This window comes from Aquarana catesbeiana, linkage group LG01, assembly GCF_042186555.1.
Source record: "Aquarana catesbeiana isolate 2022-GZ linkage group LG01, ASM4218655v1, whole genome shotgun sequence".
NCBI lineage: Eukaryota > Metazoa > Chordata > Amphibia > Anura > Ranidae > Aquarana > Aquarana catesbeiana.
Window position 1 is genome coordinate 759,000,745 of NC_133324.1, and position 19,431 is coordinate 759,020,175.

General features: G+C 41.9%; 1 protein-coding gene across 6 annotated transcripts in view; it reads left to right on the forward strand.

Moving 5' to 3' along the window:
• The first annotated feature begins 512 nt into the window (after positions 1-512).
• NPY5R (neuropeptide Y receptor Y5) overlaps positions 513-19,431 on the forward strand; it is a 232,788-nt gene continuing 213,869 nt past the window's right edge. The window contains exon 1 of one of the 6 annotated variants that reach the window (XM_073606058.1): positions 513-697. The gene's annotated coding sequence lies outside the window, so the exon portion shown is untranslated. The other 5 variants (XM_073606063.1, XM_073606054.1, XR_012236688.1 and 2 more) reach the window with 5 other exon arrangements.

A 19,431-nucleotide genomic window follows, 5' to 3' on the forward strand; every position in this document is an offset into this window, starting at 1 on the left:
TAAAATTATATATATATATATATATATATATATATATATATATATATATATATATATGTGTATTTTTTTATTTTCTCAGTTCTAAAAATATGTGAGGGAGTATCTGAGAGCAGATTCATTGTCTGATCTACACCACAAACCTTCCACACAATAACAATGCCATGCTTGCCTTTGTGCTGCCAGGCATGCCACATCTTAACCTGCTGCTGTCTTTTACAGTCAGGGTGAGTATAGTTTCTGATGCCACTCAATAGAGTCCACTGAACATTATATTATAATATATATATATATATATATATATATATATATATATATATATATATATATATATATATATATATACACACAGTTTTATACTGTAAAAAAAAAAAAAATATATATATATATATATATATATATATATATTAGATAGATAGATAGATAGATAGATAGATAGATAGATAGATAGATAGATAGATAGATAGATAGATAGATAGATAGATAGATAGATAGATAGATAGATGACCGCATGTGTCCACCAGGTGGCAGTGACCCCCACATATACTATAGGGACCTTATACAGCGCTTGGCAATTTAAACTTCTCCACTCTACAAAGCTGCTGCCAGCTGAAGCCATATGTCCCTGTGTACGTCCCTGTGGATGTCCCTGTGCTTTCACATCTCACAGCCGCATTGGTAAGCAGCACAGCTCGAGCAGGTAATGTACAAGCCATGGGGATGGATGCATGCTGTCCTTGCTGTATATGAGTTGGCAGAGCAGACTGTGTGATGGGAATATGAAGTGGAGTTCAGCTTTAAGGGGAGTATCTTCATCTTCCACAATCTTTTCAGTGTCAGTGACAGAAATAACTGGATCTATGCCCCATTCTCTTTCTCTTCATCCACATGTATTGTCCATCTCTCAGTATTATCTACACAAAGAGCTGTAACTGACATCTAAGCAAGGTATAGTAACATCTCATTGACGTTTGTTTCCCTTTTCTGTATTTTTATTTTACCGCTTATAAGTATGTCTCATTCACTGTATGGAATGACATGTGTTTACACCTTTCTGACTTCTTGTAGACAGGTATATGAGATGTCTCCAGGACACAGTTATGTCCATAGGTGCCTAAAGACACATCAATGCACTGACTTCCCACACATATACTTTTAGGATGTATAGTGTGGCTGTGTGTTGTGTTTACTTTTTATATGTGAGTAGTAGTGTCACAGTCTCAGGATTATATCTAATATCTTGTATTAGATGTATCTAGTACGTATAACTTGTATCTAGTGTCTTGTAATCAGCACTTTTGTCAGACTGGGATTAGCATAAATTAGAGGAAAATATTGGCTTTTGGTGATCAATGTTTGGCCGGCAGGCACCCATGAACTTTAATAAAGGAGTACCCTTAACCCAAGTCTACACTCCTTTCAGCCAATCAGATTCAGGGGAACCTAAAAATACAGCCATGTTTCTAAAGTAAACCAAGTCTGAGGTCTAACATACTCCTGGCCATGGAACTCAGAGGATTGGAAGGTTTACAGACGTTATATGACCTCCAAAAGATTTTTAATTTCAAAGGTCTTTCTATACAAAAGCAAGCTCTCTTGCACCTCTGGTTCTGTCTTGGGGAAACCAGACAAAAACATCCGGGACCGATAGCTATTTCCCCACAGATTGGTGAGCCAGGCAAACCTAGTACATTTTACAGAACTTTTTTGAGGTTTAAAATGAAGATGTAAATATGACATAATTATACCTAACAATCTAAATCTGTTGGATAAGTATATGTAATTTAAATGATTCAGAAACAATAGTATTTAAAAGTGCCATGGTTATGTTAACATTGCAAGGATTTTGACACACTTAATAGTACCTTTTTCTGTTTTGAAGAAAAAGTAATTTGGTTTACCATGTTCTTTCCAGACTGATTCCTGAATGGGAGGGTCTGTGTTCATTATAACTACCCAGTGTACTGTTCTAATGAGAAAAGTTGCAGTGTCTGCATCCTTTTAGAAGTAGTTATTCCTTAGGGCTCATTTACATTTGCAGTTGGAGGGGGTAGAAAAAACGTGGTTGATGCACATTTTTATCCCCTTCCCTTTAAGCTGCAAAGGCAGCAGAAGTGGATGTATGCATGCAATGCATCGCTGCTGCAGCAATAATTGAGTCCTCTGTTGTTTTCAGTGGGCAGCATCACTTGCCAAACGTGACCCATTCAAGTGAATTTTAGGGACTAAAACAGGTGGGGAGGAGGCAACACAATGTCTCCTCATTGACTAACATCCACTGAAGAGTGATACACTATGGGTCACTCTTCAGGGGACTAGCACTTGTGTAAACTAACCCTTACCAAAAATATCATTCCTATCGCAAGGTATGCCTACATTTTACCTATATCTTAGTGAAGACATTTGAGAAAATAAGTGAGCCAATCACACAAGCAGAAAAGGGCAATTCTGGGAATATTTTGTATACTAGTGTGTACAGAACACCTGCAGTTTGCCATACTGCATTGCATTTTTTTGAGCATTTTTTTGAAAATTGTAGCAACTTGTATATATAGGATGTTGGCAGTTTGATACACTCAATTCCCAAAACCATTTTTTTTTAGAAAATTGCTTCCAATTGAAGTAGAAAGGCACTTTTTAATAGCATTAAATAACAAATTGACTTGTGTTGCAAACTTACAGTATATTTTATATATTTTTTAGATTTATAAAAGTGGAGTTCTCCTTTAAAAATGAACATTTGTTTACATGTCAAAGTTTTACTTAGTTGCAATGTTTCTTTTTCTTTTCCTCCAAACTTTTTAGTTGATATAACCTCCTGTGTGTAAAATTATAGCAGTATTAAACCAAAAACAAACATTTATTATATTGCAGTTTACCAATTCTTAGATGTGATGGTTACATTTGTTTTCTTTTTTAGTCTTGCTTTCTTTTATTCTAATGTATGTAAAACCTGTATCTGAAAAGGGGAAAAAACTGCTGTAACTGCAAAGTGTAAGCTGCAGTTTGGCTTCAATTTGTTAGTGCATCCAAATCTTCTATTACATTTAACACTCCCCTCCCCCAAAACCTGACAATACTGCTGTCCAAAGGTGTTTCTGTTGCTGCTTCATCCAGAGGAGAGGCACTTAATACAGGAGGTGTGTCCCCAGATCACCAGGTGAAAACAGAAGGAGAAATACCTAAAAAAGAAAATGAATGCAGCCATCACATTTAATTACTATTACAGTTTTGGTTTGGGGTTTAAGACCACTCTATAGCCAATTCTTGCTATCATCCACTTGAACTACAATCTCCTGGAATTGTCCAGGGTGGCTTTAGCAGTAGCCCTTTCAATTGGCATAAAGATCCACAATCTTCTTTGTCTAAATTAATTGTATTGCATGTTAAATTCTACAGCAGAAAAAATACAGCTGAAGCAGTGCTGAAGCTGTCAGCTAAGTATTCATTCTTGTAGAGTGCACACAACTCATCCCAAAGAGCTTTCGGAGGAACAATGTGGTTCCAGGGAACAAAATAGGCATCTTTGCAAACATCATGCATCACAGCCATCAGGCATATTTAATGATGCAGGCAAGGAACAGGAAGGACGTGCAGCATCAAGTAACCCATATCATATACCGTATCCCACTAAAGGAAAGACTTCAAGATCTGTGCTTTAGCATTACAGTGGTACATCAATAGGCTACTACATTTTATGATAACCTCAGCTTGTCAGTGTGTCTGCAAAATGTCAACCATTTAGAAGAGTCACTTAAAGGAAAGAATTTAGAATGTCGAAGACTAGGAACTGCAGAGGAATAAAATAGTAACAGCACTATGCAAAAACAAAAACAAAAAAAAAAAACAGCAAAAGCTGTTTTGACAGTGTATGGTATTTTTTTTTTTATAGTATATTTAAATAATTTAAAAAAAAAAAGAGACTGAATCCTATCATGTATTCGAAATAGATGGGTTCTTTGAGGATATACAATCATTCACAGTTACAAATCTCTGAAATTAAGCATTGCCCAATTTTGCTACTGTAATTGTTAGGGATCGACCGGTTATCGGTAAGGCCGATTATTGCAGGCCGATATCAGCATTTTCTGAAGAATCGGTATCAGTCGCAAAGTAGACCGATATTACCAATATTGCTTGAAGAGGGTTTTACCGGTGTAATGCATGCAGCTGCATGCATCATCTCGGTACTTTTCTTTAGAGCAGATGGTCAGCTTTATTTGAATAACTACCGATGCGGCTCAGCAGCCGCTTGGCTGTTATTACAAACAATGGAAGGGGACAACCCCCCCTCCCACCGCCTTCCGCCGCTGGGCTCTCCCGTCCCACCGGGAGGCCCAAGCAACCAACCAGCTGGCCAAAGACCCAAGCAAAGCCGATGCTTCCTTTGGGTCTCGGATCTAGCAACCTAGAAGCGATGTCCTGACATCACTTCCCGGATTACTGGCATCTTAAAGGCGCCAGTTTTAAAAAATAGAAATTATTCAAAAACGCTGATCTTGACATTTTGAATACTTTCAAGTGCAGAGGGTTTAGGATTTTATAGACCCCAGATCCCTCCAAAAATAGTACCTATCACTGCCTATTACTGTCACAAGGGATGTTTACATTCCTTGTGACAGCAATAACAGGGATAAAAAAAAGTGTAAACTTTTTTTTTAAATGTACAGAATATCGGCAGACAATATCGGCTATTGGCCTGAGAGGTTGCTGAATAATCGGTATCGTATCGGCACCCAAACAACGATATTGGTCGATCCCTAGTATTTGTACATTAACATTTTTTTTATGGTCTTGGCATATTGTCTATGAAGATTATAAAATGCTGCTTTAGGATCTTATTCATATGGTTTTTGAATGTATTTGGTAAGACAAATAGCAATCTTATTAGCAAACAACTCACAATTTCTTAGTGCAATAACCCTCAAGAACCATCCAGAACTCTGTTTCTCCTGAATGCCAGCTGCAACGTCAGCTAGTTTATCAACTAAATATCTCATCCTATGGCACTGACATGTGATCAACCTCACAGTACAATAATATAGTGTACATTATAAAACATACACTTTACTCCATTCTGCAAACCACAGTCAGAGTGTCTTGTCAAATGTCAAATCACATGTCAGCTTGGCAGGTGGTGGCCTGATGTATTGGGGGATGCTCACAAAGCCTTGACATCAAGTGGTGGGTGGCAGCCTGGCATATTAGGAGATGATCGCAAAGCTTTAAAGTCAAGTGGCTGGTGGCAACTTGGTGTAATAGGCAATGCCCACAAAGCCTTAATATCACGTGACAACTGGCAGCCTGACATTTTGGGAGATGCCCACAAAGCTTTAAAATCAAGTGGATGGTGGCAGTCTGGCCTATTGAGTGATGCTTACAAAGCCTTGATATCTTTTTTTTTTTTCTTTAAATCTTTTTATTTGAAAACATTTTTCCATTACAAAAAAGAAGAGAGCATCAATAGAAAAAAGGAGGTATCAACATCAATCTATACATTATAATACATCCTTTACTCCTCAGATCAGGACACCTATATTCAACAATTTTAAAAAAATTTAAACTTTCTTCCCATTTACCTCTATACCCCTCCTCTCACCCCCTCCCAGTAATCCCACCCCTCCCAAAGTCCTATGTCACACTCACCACCACGCTTCCCTGCCAGCCACACATACCCAACCCACCCTTTAACCTACCCCCCTTCCATCCACATCTCAGTCCAGCCATGGTTTCCAAATTTTTTCAAATTTCTTATAGTTACCCCTCTTCTTATAAATATACTTTTCTTTGCTTATCACCTCCCTTACACCTTTCACCCAACCTGCTACCATCGGTGGGTCCTTTCTCTGTCAATACTGAGCAATAAGTTTTTTACCCTGAAACAAGCATCTAAGCCTTGCAGTCTGTGTGTCTTTCAGGATCTCTTTGCCCTCCACCAAACCCAGTAAGCACGCCCTGGCCTCCGACCTCAGCGAAGTCCCAAACACAAAGTTTATCTTTTCCACAATCCTTTTCCAATATCTATAGAGCTTGGGACAGCGCCAGAACATATGTATCAAATCACCATTCACCCCTCCACATCTTTGACATTTCGCATCAGGCTTCTTACCAAACCTAAACAACTTCAGTGGAGTGTAATATGACCTGTAAAACAGATAAAAATGAGAATCCACTTGTGAGGGGGAAAGGGTGATCCTGGGCCCCAGAGACAGAACATACTCCCATTGATCATCAGACATTGGTCCAACATCTGCCTCCCATTTAATCCTGTTTTTATTTTCCACCACACCCTCCTGAACTGATACATTCAAGCTACCATATATGTCAGAAATTATGCCTTTCGTAGATACGGCATTGATCAGCTTTCTCAAAGAGGTCATTTCACACCATACTGGTGCTTTCCCACCAAATTGTGCCTCTAAGGCATGCCTAATTTGCAAGTACCTGTAAAAGGACCTATTGGAGATCGCAAATTTTTCCACCAAATCTTGAAATGATTTTAACCTCCCTGCCTTATATAACTGTATCAAACAATGAATACCCTGACGGTCCCATTCTTTGATATATCCCATTTTTTTTAGTTCTTTGAGGTTGTTATTATCTCATAATGGAGAGAACTCCACAAAACCGGTGTAGCCCAGTATTTTTTTAACATGTTCCCAAGCTTTAACCATCATCTGGGTGGCAGGACATTTGGTGCCAAATGAATCTGCCTCTATCGCCTCTACAATTGTGTCTTGTCTGGTGTCATTCAGCAAGATATTACAACCTGCACCTTTGCCCTCTAATCTATTACTGCCCCCCACATGCTGCATTTGAGATGCTAAAAAATAGCATCGTGGGTCCGGCACGGCCATGCCACCCTTCCCTCGCGGTCGTCGCAACGTCTGCAAACTGATCCTTGCCGCCCCTTTTTTCGAGATTAACTCTCTAAACACACTATCCAATCTTTTAAACCAGTGCTTGGGAATCCATACTGGAGAGTTGTGTAAAATATATAGAATTTAAGGTAACCAGACCATCTTGATCAAGTTGCAGTGCCCGGCGACCGAGAGAGGCAAACGACCCCATACCCGACATTTCTGCTTCAGTTTTTTCACAAGTGGAACCAATTTCCAGTTATGAATTGTCCTGGGTCTCTTGTTATATTAATACCCAGGTATTTTATTTGACTAGCTACTTTAATTTGAGATAATTGGTATGGGAGAGGTACAATAAGAGGGTCTATTGGCAGAATTACTGATTTTTCCCAGTTGATCGATAACCCAGAGAAAAGGCCAAATTCCTCAACTATCCCCATAGCTGTCTGCAAGGAATCCTGTGTATCCGCCAGGAACAGCAAAATGTCGTCCGCATACATAGCCACTTTCTCCTCCCCTCTCTTCCTTTGAACTCCTGTACCCCTTGCACCATCCTCAAAGCTATAGCCAGGGGCTCCATTGCCAGGGCGAAGAGCAGGGGTGATAAAAGACACCCCTGTCTCGTTCCCCTACACAACTGAAACCATTCTGAGCACTGACCATTAATTTTAACCTTGGCCCTTGGACTATTATATAGTAGACTCAGCCAGTGGGTAAACCCAGGGCCAAACTGGAATTCAGCCAACACCTTCCACATGTAATGCCATTCCAGGCAATCGAATGCCTTGGCTGCATCTAGTGAGAGAACTGCTCTCTTTCCGCTGTTTTCTGTGGGTGGTTGCATGTTTAGATACACTCGTCTTATGTTCGTGCTTGTAGATCTATCTGGGATAAACCCGGTTTGGTCGGAATGTATTATTTTAGAAATTATTTTATTCAGTCTTGTGGCCAGCGCTTTTGCCAAGATCTTCACGTCCGAACACAATAACGAAATAGGCCTATATGAGGTCATATCTAACGGGTTTTTACCCTCTTTCAACAAAATTATTATAATAGCTTCTGTCATAGAGACGGGCAGAGTCCTGTCCTCCCTAGCTCCGTTAAACACCTCCAAGAGTAGGCGAAGTAAAACCTCCCCGTATTTTTAAAATATTTCTATTGGGTAAGCTGTCTGGTCCCGGTGCCTTCTGGTTTGCCATATCCCCTACTACCCTTTGTAACTCTTTAAGGGTCAATGGGGCATCTAGCATTTCCCGGTCTTCTTCTAATAATGGCGTTAATTTCAATTTCTCAAAGAAGTTCCACATTTATATGTGATGAGCTATATAAGTTCTTAAAATATTTTCTAAATTCCCCTAGAATTTCAGAAGTGGCTTTTTTAATTAACCCATCCCTACCCTCAATTGCTGGTACAATACTCGAGGGACCATTTGCCTTGATAATCAGAGACAGAGCCTTCCCAACTGGCTCTCCTTCACCAAAAAGACTCTGTCTCTGAAATGATCTCTTCTTTTCCATCTTCTCTAGGAGTACTCTACTATACTCATCCTGCCTCTCCACCTACTTTTCATATCTGGCTAGGGTTGGTATCTCCACATACTGCACTTCTGCCCTTCTTACTCTCTCTTTAGCCTCTAGTTCTTCAGCTTGTGATGTTTTTTGGAGTATGAGATTTTCTGAATTAGGATTCCCCGGAGATAAGCCTTCAGGGAATCCCACACTACCCCTAATGGAGCCGATCCTAGATTTAAATTAATAAACTCCGTCAACCCTTTCATCAATTCCTCTGTATTGCCAACAAGCTCGAGCCAAAAGGGATTTATTTTCCAATCTCCCCTACCACAATACTTCCCCACCTTTATATCGGTTATTACAGGAGAATGGTCCGAAATCCCTCTTGGCTCGTAGGCTATCTCTTCCACTATATTCACTGCCTCCTCATTTCCAAGTACAAGGTCGATTCTGGATAAGGTGGCATGTGTCCTGGAGTGGCATGAATATTGCCTCTCCTCAGGATGCCTCCTCCAGATATCCACCAGCCCGATCTCGTCACAATATTGTGCAAGAGGGCTCTTGGGAGTGCCACTGATACTAGTTTTCGGTGGGAACCTATCTGTAACATTGTTCATCGTTATGTTAAAATCACCAACCACTATGACCGGGATCCCCGGGGCATCTGCCATAAAACTAGTTAACTCATCTAGTATTTCCATACTAAACGGGGGAGGGATATAAACATTAGCTAGTACATATCTATTATTTTCTATTAAGCAAGAGAGAAAAACATACCATCCATATTCATCCACCTTACTCTGGCTGCAGGAGAAAACCAAGCCCAGGCTTATCAGTACACTCACCCCTCTTGAATAAGAGGAGTAGGTGGAATGAAACTGCCTCCGGTAAAACTTATGATCTAAAGCCCTTATTGTATCTTTTACCTGGTGCATCTCCTGCAGACAGAGTATCTCAACATTCCCTTTATTGGCCACCGAGAAAATTGCCTGTCTTTTAGATCTATCTTTTATCCCCCTTACATTCCATGAGCATATTCTAACCCGTTTTATTGAATCTGGAGATTTACTTTCAGTACCCATAATTTTTCAAACCAAGTGCCCTTATACCTCTCTGAACACCAACTAATCTAAACCACCCACTTTTGTGAATCTTATATATTATCCTTCCTCCTACAAAACCATTTACTATACCAAACTGAACCAATACAAAAACACTCATGTTCAAACTTCCCCCGACTTTTCCCTCCCTATACATACACAAATCCATACCCTCCCTCCACACCCCACTCCACCCCCACCCTCCCTTCCCTCCCCTCCCCTCGTCCCATTCACTACCCCTTTGCCCAATTCTGGGCCCAACCCCTGAGCTTCTATCGTGACCATCCTAACCTCCTAAGGCAAGAAAAACCATGCAGCCGAAACCTAGTAAAAGGGGAACTATCCCCAGTAAGTGTACTTATAATACTATAATTATATAATCCCCCCTCCCCCATATTCACACAAATATATGTCCCACCAAAACCCCCCAAAAAAGAGGGGGGGGAGAGGGGGGAGGGGCAAGGGGAAGGAGAAAGAGGACAACAGCAACAACAAGGAAAAAAAAAAAGAAAAAAAAAAGGGCTTCCCCTCACTTCGCCCCTCCACCCCCCCAAGTGTCCCGGGCCCCAGAATGAAAAGAGTTCTGTATTGCTCAAGTTTCTTCACCCCGCTTTAGTCTTCCATCATTCTTCTCTAACCAGGCTGAGACTTCTGTAGGGGTATTAAAGAACCTGATCTCCCCCAAAGCTGAAATACGTAAGCGTGCAGGATAAAGTAGCGCATAATTAATTCTTAACTGTTGAAGTTTCCGTTTGCACTCTCCAAATTTAGCTCTTTGTCTCTGTAGTTCAGGGGCAAAGTCTGGAAATATTGAGATCCTTACACCGTTATGTTGAATATTTTTTAATTCTCTTGCTTTCTGGAGAACAGTAACTATGTCCCTAAAGCATAAAAGCTTAAAAATAAAGGGTCTGGGATGCCCCCTGGAGATGGGGTTCTAGAGGCTACTCTGTGTGCGCGTTCGATAAAGAAGCTATCTGAGAATGAGTCTTTGCCAAATTTCTCTTCCAGCCAATCTTCCATAAACTTAATGGGATTATTACCCTCACACCCCTCAGGGAGGCCCAGTACCCTCAAGTTTTTCCTACGCAGCCTATTTTCCATACTGTCCATTTTCTGCATACATGCGTTTAAATGATTTTTCAAGACTGAGATTTCTTGTTTTAATGGGTACACATCATCCTCCACCTGGCTGAGCCTCTCCTCAAGGGCCGTTGTTCGGCGCCAACCACTTGCACTTCTTTTTTAACATCAAGTAATTCATCTCTGATAATTTAAAATTGTTCAGATAAGTCAGTAATTGATAACTTACAGTTGTTGACTGCCAGGAGTATATCTTTCAGAAATGGCTCCTTTTCTTCCATTGGGGCTGGCACACCGCCTCCTACCACCGATTCCGCACCCAGAGCAGTTTCCCCCTCCAAAACCCTACTTGCTACCGGGGTCGCTGATGCTGTAGCTGCCACAGTCCCATTATCAGAGATCTGGCTTCCCCTCCCAGGATGGCTAGCTTGATGTTGCACACCCCCTGTACTACTGGCCTTTTTAGGTGTCTGATTTGGGATGTGTGCGAAGCGTTCCAGTTTGGCAGCCACCTGATTCATTTTTTCTTTAGAGCCATGCTGTACCAAAGCCCCTGTCTCATCTTGTGCTGTCCCTTCCTCTGTCCCTTTCTTCCTGGTCATGCTAGCGAGACCACACCGCCCAGACTGCTTAAAATAGGGATGCTTGCCTCTGCTCTATCCCGTATCTGTTCACCTCCCACTGACGCTAGAATAGCAGTTATTGTTACCTTGTCCGGGAAGTCTGCAGGTATGTAGCGTGTTTTCAGGTGAGTATATGACTTACTCACCCCTCTAGTGCTGGGATCTATGCTTTTTGCATCCGTCCTGAGTCCTCCAGCTGAGCCCTCCGTGTGCCGCTCAATCCTCTGTGTGTGCGCCTCCCTCTCTCACCGGGATGAGTGTCACTGGAGCCGCTAAGGCTTTCCCTGAGACAGCTTTTTAGATGAGTATACCGGCTCCACTCACTGCATGCACACAGCGGTGTCGCCTTCCGGCCGCTCCAGGTGTTCACAGCGTCTCTCAACTCACGCTATGCTTCCGTGTCAGGCATGGGGACGGGAGCTCACAAAGCCTTGATATCTAGTGGTGGGTGGCGGCCTGGCATATTAAGAGATGCCCACAAAGCTTTGAAACCAAGTGGCTGGCGGCAGCCTGGTGTAATAGGTAATGTACATAAAATCTTGATATCAAGTTATGGTTGACAGCCTGACATATTGGGAGATGCACACAAAGCTAGTGAAGTGGCGGGTGTCAGTCTGGCATATTGTGTGATGATTACACAGCCTCGATATCAAGTGGAAGGTGGCAGCCTGACATATTGGACATACCCACAAAGCTTTAATATCAAGTGGCTGGTGGCAGCCTGGCATACTGGGTGATATTTACAAAGTCTTGATATCAAGTGGCAGACGGCAACTTGGAACATTGGGAGATGCCCACAAAGCTTTAAAATCAAGTGGCTGGTGGCAGCCTGGAATACTGGGTGATATTTACAAAATCTTTCATCATAGCAAAGTGCCAACGTTGGTATTTACCAATACTTGGAGGTAGATGTTCTGTTGCAGGGCACCTATGAGTAAATGTATCCTTCTCTTCTATCATTACCTGGCCTGCCTCCTATATTGTTTCCCTATATGAGACTTGCTCAGTGCAGCCCAGGTTGTCTGAGCAAATTCCTAGTTCTCTGAGCTCCTGTTTGCCAAGTGTTTCATGTATTAAATGCCTGATCTCAGATTCATCTTTCGTTTGTGCTTGTCTGCCACCTGCCCTGAACTCAGCTTGTTTCCCGGATCTTCTTTTGTCTCCTGCCATCTGTATTTTGCATACGCAAGTGGTCTCCGCATCCTCAGCTGAGCATACCTAGGGGCTGTGACCTGGTTCCAACTTGCTGCAAGTCCCCACCATCGGAGGCCCTAGTGAAAAAGAGTTGATCGACTCTCTACAAGGGCTCACTACCACAGAAACCTGGTAGCAGCATTGATGGGTAATGTCTTGTAATGCTGGGGGTAGATGAAGCTGGAAGCTGTGATGTATTGACAATGTTTGCTACTAGATCCAAGAGACATAAAAGGCAGACAGAGTGCCACCCCAGGACCCTGCCTAATGGAAAATTCAGCCCTGACTATACAGTACATATACTGTATACACTACACAATGATTGTATGTATAATTGCAACTTTTCCATAATTTATACTTTTCAGATTTCTTTCTAAAGTAATTATTTTTTTTTATCAATCTTACATTCAGTGATCACTATCTGTTCATATTATAATATATTTTAAAGAGGAATTTGGTACATGGATTTTGTCTTACAGCTCTTGAAGAGATTATCGTGATACCAAAAATGAAAGCATATTCAGTAGCAGCAACATACCTGAAAGTTATTCAACATTTCTGCCATGTAAAGATGTCTAATTTCATATGCATCAAAATATACTTCTTTCATATAACAAAAGCAAACATAACTGTGACAGTTTGGCAACGTGACAGTGATAATGTCACAGTTTATTAGGTAGTATATGACATAATGATGATCATACTTTTAGAAAGAATAAACCATTAGATGCATACTGTACATCTTCCAACATGATGGTAAACCTATGCTTTATGCAGAACACTTGTTTGATCTTTTTGGCTGTTCTTTTAGGAACTTTTTAGTGTTTTCAAGGTTTATATTCATATCAACTCTCCAGTATGCAAAAGTATTCCTAAGTATAGGAAGCCTTCTGCAAAAACCTACATTTTCTGGCAAGCTTCCTTTATCAAAGTGTATATAAATGCAAAAACTGTTTTGCAGTATGTTCAACATCATGCCTGTATGTGATTTGGCCAATAAGTTTTTTTAACAGAATTTCTTATTGCACTTGGATAATGTTAAGCCACTGTCTTGTGGTTATTACCAACATTGTCAGCATGCCATGTGTGTAGTTCTCCACTTGGCCATTGGGCTGTCTATCAGGTCTTTAAAAAAAACAACAACAAAAATATAAGTATATTTTTTTTTTACTTTCTGCTAAAAAACATATCCAATAAAAAAATGTAAAAAATCAAATTTCTTTATAAATTTTGCCCAAAATGTGTTCTGCTACATGTCTTTGATAAAAGAAACTCCCAATAAGTTTAAATTGGTTGGTTTGTGGGAATGTTATAGACTTTCACAAACTATGGTATATATACTGGAATTATTTTTTTTATACAACTAATGGTGGTGATCAGCAACTTATAATGGGACTGTGCGGTGGGCAATCTGACACTAGCTGATGTTGGGGGAAACTGAATAACTGCCACTGACATCACCAGTGACATTAATACAGTGATGGTATTATTCACTGTCACCAGTGGCGGCTGGTGCTCAATATTTTGTGGGAGGGTGGCAAACAAACCTGCCCTCCTCACTCGCACATACACCACCAGCACCAATCACCCCCCATCCCCCCATGCACAGGTCTGCCTCGGTACTCACACTTCTCCCCACTCTCCACACCAGCTCCCACTCATTCTCATCACTTGGAGTGCTGCAATCTGCTGCTATGGGCTCTGCTGGGAAGACTATGTCCAGTGCAAGTTCTATGGAGCTGGGAACGTGGCAATCAATCTTAGGAGGCCAATGCTCTCTTTGCTACAGCTTCCTGAGGGGCCACTGCTTCTCCTCACGGCCGAACAGGAAGTGGGTCCTAGGCAATCGGATCTCAGGACCTGCTTCTTGATTTCCGGGAGGAGAAGCAGGAAGACATTAGCGAATATTAATGGGCTAATGTCACACAACTGGATGGGCTCAGGGTGCAGAGCTTTGCACCACAAGCCCACCCTTTTTGAAGCCATTTAGAGCCTCAGACTCTAATCATGTGCTTCAAAAAAAAAACCCCATTGAAATCCATGAGTCTTGCAGCCTACATGTAGATTAGGGGCCGGGTGCATGGATTAGGAGGCGGCATCCCTGCACTCCTAATGGAGCAGCCGCCACTGACTGTCACTGTACTAATGATACTGGCTGAGAAGGGGTAAACATCTAGGACAATCAAGGGGTTAAATATGTGCCTAATCATGTGTAATGCATGTAAAGTGTACTGCTTTTACTTCTAAGTTTCTCATCCCTGCTTTGCAGAGAGATCATTCTCTCTGTACAGAGCTCTATGGTGACTGTCAGCACAGAGCTCTGGGCTTTGATTGTACACAGTCAATCATTAGGTCCTGGCTGTAAATCATGCTGGGACTTGCTGGTAGGCTTGCTCTGTGTACAACCACAGCAGGTGCCGGCCAGGGGGGCCTAAACCCAGAAGTAGGCAGCGGCGTATATTGCGGGCGGGCGGTCTGCAAGTGGGTAAATAACTTAAAACTTTAAATAAGACAAGTTTTTATTGTCCCTTATGGGGAGAACTTGTCTTCACTATGACCTGGAAAGGAAGTGAAGAGTAAACTCCCAAATGACACACAGGCAAAAATAAAACCTAACTAAGGTTCTAACCCTTCCCCAATCTACAAAAAAAGTTAAGTGACTTCCTCCTCAGTATCTACCAAATGAATCTGACAGAATTTTTCTGGGAAATTATGTTTCAAGGTTCCCATCATATATTCAGCTGTATAAAAAAAACACAGAAATCAGTGCAATACAGTGATAATAATGGAGTCATAAAAAGCAACAAGTTTATTCAGAACATACATTTCCATGGTGAAGTCATGTTAATAAACTAACTTGGAAAACAAAAAACACCATTAGCAGTAAATTTACATTGGAAAGGCTCAGTGGAAGCTTGATAAATCTGCCCTAAGGCAAAGGGCAATCTGTATCACTCATAAATCCTCTTTAATTGGTGTTGCTACATGATAAAGATAAAACATGCATAACATATAAATTAAGGGCCCCTAGGAGAAGATTAGCACAATTTTAAATCCATTCCTGTATTGCCTGTATTGCCTTAAAGGGTAACTCCACTTTCGTGGGAGAAAAAAAAATAGCCAATAAAGAAGAAATATTATAGCGTATACAATTTCAACACAAGTCATATTGTAATTGAATGTTATTAAAAATTACCTTTCCTTTTCAATCTGCAGCTCTGTCATTTTCTGAAAATGCAATGCAATATGGCTACCTGGAGGTGTTCTGTACACCGAATGTATACAGAATGCCCCCCAGAATCATAATTTCCTGCTTGTCTGATTGGCTCCCTATTTGCTGAGAAGTCTGCACTAAGATACAAGTCAGATTTCAGGTATCCCCTGCAACACAAATGTCATTTTTCGATACTTGTTAACATTTTGTGAGTTTGGTGAGTTTGTTAAAATCGTTGCAATGTACATAGATCACTCAGAGGGGAATGTTTTTTTCTCAAAAAAAGTGGAGTTACTCTTTAAGTTGTCAAGCTGCAAGCTAGCTTCTGCTACTGTCCCATTATATTCTATTGGTGGTTTCATGAACAATTTGAAAGATTGGTCTCAAATTCAGTGCCCAAATTACAGCAATTTACTGTCAAATGAAATCAGTCTGATCCAGCTTACTTATGCTTTCCATTTAAAATCTGTCAAAAAGGTGGGGCTTGACTAATTCCTGCTGACTCATTTAAAATTCAAAGCATAGTTGGTCCTGCAAGCATCACTCTGCTGGGCAAAAAAATATTGGCCAAACAGTGACTACAATTTATTGGATGCAATTACTGTTCAGGTATTCAGGCAACCGTGGGTGCACAGCTGTCTCAATAAAATAGCTGCCAGTGTAGCTTACTACCTCCAGGGACATTCATACAGATAAACAGATACCAGACAATTTCCTATTTAAATGGTGACCTTTTAAAAAAAACATAGCAGTTTATGAGACTTTGTTTATGTTCACAATAATTTAATGAAAATGAATTCTATACTAAAGGTCACATCCATATTAAAATATCATTACCATTAAGCAGTTTAAGGTAGAGATTTCCTCCTGAAACTTAAACCTGATTCTAGAAAAATGTATGTGTACCATACTGTATGTACAGCTGAAGTTGTTCCATGGCAGTACATGTGTTGAGTTGCTTATACCCCAGCTTTTGCACACTCAAGTAAAGGTAAACTCCACCTCCATACACACCCATTTCATATATGATATTAACACCCATTCCTGGTGGTTGACAACAACTGTTGCCTGTTCATCAGTACTCTCAATAGAGATATGTTGATGTAACCTTGTTTGGCTAAAAGCTTGATTGTGTCTAATTTTTAAATGTATACTTTTCATCACTTAACATGGCTGGATCTATCGGGGTGCTGGGGTGGGCTCTAAGTCAACCACACCCTCTCCAGACTCAATCCCAGACACTGTGCCCGACCTCTGAAATCTTTCTCCCAAGACCAGGACACAGCTGGTGTAATGTCATATGGGGGGAGGGTGGCAGTAGCATTGCTAGAACTGGGCATCTGGGTACTGCCCCACTGCGATTGTCGGCACCTGCATCATCTCTTCCAGCCTGTCACACTAGTCAAACAAAGCCAGGGAAACTTCCCCTAAGCTCCTCCTTGGCTCTTATGAGAGAACACGAGGAGAACCTGGAAGGAGGAACATCTTCTACGCTGTGCTGTATACAGTCTGAGATCAGTGTATGGAGGAAAAGACAGTGAAGTTGGATTGATGGGAAAAGAATGTCCATAAAGGTGAAAAGGCATGGATGGATGTAGAGAAGAATGATCATAGAAAGTGGTAGAGTAAGCATGGATAGAAAAGAAGTATAATGACCAGTGAGGAAAATGGATGTGGATAGAAGTGAAGGAGAATGAATAAGACAGAATGGTCAGGGTGGAGAGTATGCATTTATAGAGATGGATCATTGAAGAAGAGAAGAGTTAAAGAGTAAATGAGAGTGTGTGCGGACGGAAGATTTGGGGGGGGGGGATAGGAGGATTTATGGTAGCATTTGTACAGAAAGGGGGTAAGGAGGATATGGTCCATGCTTGTAGGAGGGGGTAAGAGGATTTATTGCGGCATTTGCGCTAGAAGGGGTTGGGACAGAATTTGGATTTGGCTAGAAGCAGGTGTTGGGGGTAGAAGGATTTTTGCTGGGAGCCCTTCCCAAAATCTGACTGATCTCTGAACTCCACCTCAACTACTACTGACCTCTGAATTCTGCCTCACTTACTACTGGCCCCTGAACTCTGCCTCATCTATTACTAACCTCTGAACTCTGCTTGACTTATGACTGACTCCTGAACTGTGCCTCACCTACTACTTACCCCTAAACTTTGGCTCATTTAATACTGACCCCTGAACTTTGCCTCACTTACTACTGTCATGTAACTGGTAGAAGAGCCTGACACGATGAGGAAGGACTTTCTTACACCTTTGACTCAGTGCCCCTGATAGAACAGACAGAAGGTGCAGGAGTACAGATTGGCACGAGTGCCTGTTGATTTGGCTAGTAGCAGGGCTAGATGGACCCTCTGGATCAAGCAAGGGAAGATCATCAGAAAACCACAGCAAAGCAGGAGTGCCAGATGGATGCCAGTGAGCAGGAGGCAGGACTAGGCTAGTACTGGCGACAGCAGACAGGCTGGAAGCGGACAGGCAGTAAGCAGGTGCCAGAGGAATATAGGCAAAGGCTTACAGCAGGCAGTCCAGCAGTGATGGAGACAGAGGCAGAGTCAGATGAACCAGGTCATACAAAGGCAGACGAATCTGGTGCATATGCGTAAGCAGGAGCAAAGTCAGGATACAAACTGAGTTGGTAGATCTGTGGAGCTGCAGTAAGGGGCACAGGCAGAAGCGAAGTCAGAGGCATGCCGTGATCAGTGAAGGTGGAGCTCAGGAGTAGTCAAGAAAAGCTTGGTAAGTAACAGTAGTCAAATTCAGAGTAACAGGTTGCAGGTACAGTATGCACGGGAACACTGTAGACAAGATGGCACTAAAGCATAGTACATGCTATGCACATAGCAAATGCAAGCAGTGAATATGCGTGTGCTCACATGTATGAGCACTTGCACATTTCCTACGTGTATGAAAAGGAATATGAATTAGCCTGTGCCTATGCACAGGAGGCCATCCAGAAGAGCCAATTGTCTGCTGTCATGCCCTTCCTGTCAACTACTGAACCTATGCATCCCTTACCAATGCATCCCTGCAGTCAGTGCAATATAAGCCACACCCAATGCTTGCCACAACACTTTCTTTTTCAGTAGACCACATACATTGCCCCTCTGACCCTTGTCCTTTGCCCTGCCAGCAGTGATCCTTGTCTTCAACCCTGCTGATTCCTCTCCTCCCTCTCCTCCACCCTGTAGACCCCATACACTGCCCTTCTGACCCCTGTCCTCCCTGCTGATGCCTGCCCTCCACCCTAATGACCTATCCTCGCTTCTGCTGACCCTTTACACTGCCCTTCTAACCCCTCTACACTGTCCTGCTGACCCCTGTACATAACCCTGTTGACTCCTCCCCCCTGCCCTGCAGACCCTGTACATTACCCTGCTGACCCTTGTCTTCCACCCTATGGACCTTGTACACCATACTTCTGACCCCTGTCCTTTGCCCTGCTGACCCCGCACACTTCCCTTCAGACTCCTGTTCTCTGCTCTGCTGACCCTTTTAGAAGAGCATCCCAGAGAGAGCCAGGAAAAGTCCTGTTTAGGGTTTATACGTCTTCCAGGCTCCTCCCATACACGTTCAGGGATCTCTGATCCACGTTCAGATCTTGGTCCTCTCCCCCAGGCCAATTTAAACTCACCTGTGACAGACAGCTCTCATCTCTACCTGGGAAACACAGACAATACTGGTCTGTGAGAGCAAAAGGTTGGTAAAAAGCTGTTAAGCTGTATATGTGGAAGCTGACAAACTGTAGGCTTGCTCAGCCTGGTAGTTAGGGCCTATATATATTGTGTAGTTAGTGCCGAGACACGGCTAGGTTTTTATTTGACTATTTTTGTTCTGTTGGTTTT